The sequence below is a fragment of the Arvicola amphibius genome, chromosome 6 (genome assembly GCF_903992535.2).
Source record: "Arvicola amphibius chromosome 6, mArvAmp1.2, whole genome shotgun sequence".
In the NCBI taxonomy this organism is placed as follows: Eukaryota; Metazoa; Chordata; class Mammalia; order Rodentia; family Cricetidae; genus Arvicola; species Arvicola amphibius.
Window position 1 is genome coordinate 35,760,471 of NC_052052.2, and position 4,168 is coordinate 35,764,638.

At 44.7% G+C, this 4,168-nt stretch overlaps 1 pseudogene; it reads right to left on the bottom strand.

Annotated features, from left to right (window-relative positions):
- Positions 1 to 1,051: 1,051 nt before the first annotated feature.
- LOC119817232 lies at positions 1,052 to 1,635 on the bottom strand (annotated as a pseudogene).
- Positions 1,636 to 4,168: the final 2,533 nt, after the last annotated feature.

Sequence of the window (4,168 nt, forward strand, 5' to 3'; positions counted from 1 at the left end):
ATTATATAATGTGTTTTTTTCTGTCCTGCCAGTCAGCTCCCAAATAATGACAAGGAGACTTCTTATTAATTACAAAAGCTCAGTCTATAGCTAAGGCTTGTTCCTAACTAGCTCTTATGACTTAACTCATTTATATTACTCTTTGTTTATCATGTGGTGCTACCTCTCTTCCATCTTGTACCTCCTGTTTTCTCTCCATCTCTCCTGGCATCTTCCACAATCTTGATTCCTCCTCTTTTCTCTCCCCAGAAATTCCTCCTTACATCCTGCCTAGCTATTGGATGTTCAGATTTTTATTACACCAATCACAGCAATACATTTTCAGACAGTATACAAATATCACACATTATTATTTTATTTGAAAAAAGTTTTAATTATTTTACATGTAGGTGTTTTGCCTGTTTGTTGGTTTGAAAGGGTATTGCCCCTCCAAGACTCATTGTTTGAATGTTTGACCCACAGGAAGTGGCACTATTAAGAGGTATGGCCTTTTTGGAGTAGGTGTGGAGGAAGTACGTCACTGTGGGGGTGGGCTTTGAGGTCTCCTAAGCTCAAGCTAGTTCCCTGCCTACTGCCCGCTGATCCAGATGTAGAACTCTCAGCTCCTTTTCCAACACCATGTCTACCTGCATACTGCCATGTTTCCCACGACATTGGTAATGGACGAAACCTCCGAAACTGTAAGTCAGCTCCAATTTAGTGTTTTCCTTTATAAGAGTTGCCATGGTCGTGGTGTCTCTTCACAGCAATAGAAATTCTAAGACAGCCTTCATGTAAGTCTGTGTACAACGTGTATTCCTGGTGTCTGAAGGCAGAAGAGGGAGGCCATCAGATACCGTGGAACTGGAGTTATATAGATGGTTGTGAGCTGTGGGATGGGTGCCTAGAATCAAGTCCCAATTCTCTGAAAGAGAGAAAGCAGCCAGTACTCTTTCTTTTCTTTTCTTTTTTAAAGGTTACAAAGTTGGAAAGTGTTTTATTGTGGACATTTGCACATACAGTGTTAGTGACGATGGCCTCCCCTCCTGGGGTGGGACCAGATCCTATTTCATCAAACATTCAAGCAACGCCTCAACACTCCTGTGTTACTCTCTTTTTTTAGTATCTGGGGATTTGCTTTGGCTAGATTTTCTATTTTAACCCATGCTTCTTCTCGCTCTTTCATTTTTAGCTTCTCTTTCAGTATCTCTGCTTTGAACTGCTGGGTCCAGTTATCAGAGAGTTTTTGGTTCATCTCCATGAAGAGTTTCAGGGCGTTGTATATCAAGCCATGTATTGTCTTGTTTCAGTAGGTCTTCGAGTTGCGGTACAGGGGTGGAAACATGATGGGCAGGATCTTCACTGCTTTGTCACTAATTAAACTCATGATGCACTCGTTGTTCCGTAATACAGCGCCCGCTCTGCCACCTGGAAGTGAGGGCTGGAAACGCACTTGGCTAACTGTTGAAAAAGAGGCTCCATGATCTTCACAAATTTTGATGGTTCAATTGCATCTAGAATTTCTTCTAATTCATTTAAGAACATTATTTCTTTTGGACTGTGTGTCTTTGGCCAGTATTTGAGAAGTGCCATTACCACTGGTTCAGTGAGGGTGCTGTCCTTCAAAAACTGCACAACACAGTTTGCAGTTAACATGTTTCGAACCTAGCAGCCAGGACTCTTAACTGCTGAGCCATTTCACAGCCTGGAGACAACTTAAAGGCGCTGTTGACAAAGGTGTGAACTGGGTCCAGGAAACCAACAAGGGAACTGGCCCTTGTGGCTGGTAGGACAGGAGCCTTGATAAGACATCAGGGAGAAGTTATCGAAACCTGGGGTGACTTCACAATAGTTTTTCCTGGTAGGAGTATGTGGCCTCTTTCTGACTCCCAGTGACTGAGTAGGAAGGAGATGGTGGGATCAGTGCCCCACCATGACTCCTTAAATCTCTAAATCCTATTGATGAGGTCTTCACACGTAGCCTTGGAGGTCCAGAACAGAGTAGAGAAGGGTGGAGAGCCATGAGCTAGGGTGGCGATAGATGGAGATCTCACCAACCAGCCCGTGGAAGGCCTTGGAGCTCTTTAAGCACTGGTAAAATAAACCACAGCGTCAGTGCCAGAAATAGACTCGTGGGGGGGGGGGTTGTGTATTGACTGACAATGGAGAGGTGTAATTAATTCCTAGTTCCTGTCCTCTGCACTCTGACAACTTCTCACACTCAATAACTTGCTTGCAAATCTGTTTTGCTTTGTGAAAGATGAACCGCATGCCGGGAGAGTTCCCTTGCCTCAGTGTTGCATTTTCCATTCAAATAGTCTGTTCTTTCCTGATTCCACACTTACTAGCCGCTGACTTTGGCTTGCTCCAGGTTTCAGCTTCCCAGAGAAATGTTGGAGAATGGACAAGTGCATGGCATAGAGCTGGGAGTGGGAGAGACCTCTGGGGCTGCCTTGGTGGGCTAGGGTGTCCAGGCAGGAAGCAGGCAGAGCTAGGGACAGGATCTCTGTTCCCATCCAGCGTTGACCTAGCTCTGTTTATTAACTGTCGTACACTGATGATTTTCTATGAATATTGCACACACTCGTAAAACCTATTATCATGGCACCCCTGTTCAGAAGGAATTCCTTCTGGTTTTCAGAGGAGGAATTGTAGGTAGAAAGAGGTCAAATGACTTATCAAAGGCCACACGGCAGTCTGTTACAAAGCTAGGATTTGAACTGAGGTGGGTCTCTCTCAAAACTGCTTCTAACCAAGGGAATGGTGACTGTCTGGTTGCTGGAAACCTGTGAGCAGGGGCTGGATGGCCACTAGTCATGGAGGGAGTGTGGCTCAGCAGCTCAGGAGTTGCCAAGATCCATCCTGGAAAGTTGGATTCAGATATTCATACCGATATGGCCTCTTGGGAAGTCAGTAGCCTCACCTCCCATCCACAGGGGCACAGTACAATCCAGGATCTCCAGCGGATGTCCAGAAGCTCACATTTACTCTGTCTCTTTGTGTTCAGGAATTTGTGTGTGTGTGTGTGTGTGTGTGTGTGTGTGTGTGTGTGTACATGCACTCATACACAAATCCACTGCCTTTTCCATTTTAGGTAAGCACTGGCTATGCACCGAGGTCATACCTCTTGCTACTTGAGATAGGACAGTTAAATTCACATATTTCCTTTACCTTTTTTACAATTTCATAGACATAAGATTTATTCTTACTGCTGGTCTGAGCAACCTCAGCTTAAGATGTTTTTCCTCCTTATTAAGAATATTCAGCTTTTTATTTGATGGGGCCCTCTACAGCTCATGTTTGGCATGTTCTAATTGCCAACATCACTATCCTTGTTCTCTGTGGCCAATGTTAAGTAAAGTAAGGGCTCTCTAAACATAGCACTGTGATATTGTAACAGTTAATCTGGTAACCAGTATGGCAACTGGGTTATAAGTGGACAATTTATACAATGTGGAAATGAGGGACTGAGGACCAATTCACAGCCAGACAGAGCTGGGCCATGTGAAGTTTCATTACACTACATGGCAACACACCTTACAAATTGTTTATTTGCATTAGTTTTCTATTTGATACTTTTGAGACCCTGACTGATCTTACATAACTGCAAAATTAATCTGCAGACAAGAGGGCTACTGTCTAGGTAGGGCTAAATGCTTTGGTGTGGCACAATTATGTGAAGAGGCAGGAGTCCTGGTTTGCAAGGTGTAGGGAGGAGGCGTGTACACACACACACACAAACACACACACACACACACACACACACACACACACACACACACACACACAAATGGCCACTGGTGGGATGTAACCAGGCAGTGAGCTCACTTCTCCCCTTCCTGTTATTTCTGGTTCTTTCTTGTTGCCCTGGGCCATTCTCTGAGTCCCAGATGGGCAATATTTAGAAATACATTTTCTGTGCAGAAATGTCACCAGACTTGTAATGTGTTCTCTCTTTACTGTGCAGAAAGAAGCCTAGGGTGGGAAGTCAGCGTGTGTGGTGTGACTTTGGGCATGCCTTCCCATCTGTTTAACGAGGGGCCAGGGAGGCTCACTGTGGCAGACCCTTCGGGTTCTGACACTCTGGAGTAGGTTTATATGTGTGTGACTGCACTTGGGGCAGGTGTGATGGGTGTTACTCTGTTTTTTCCTACTCTTGCTGGTCCAGGCTTTTTTATGTCCAGTCTCT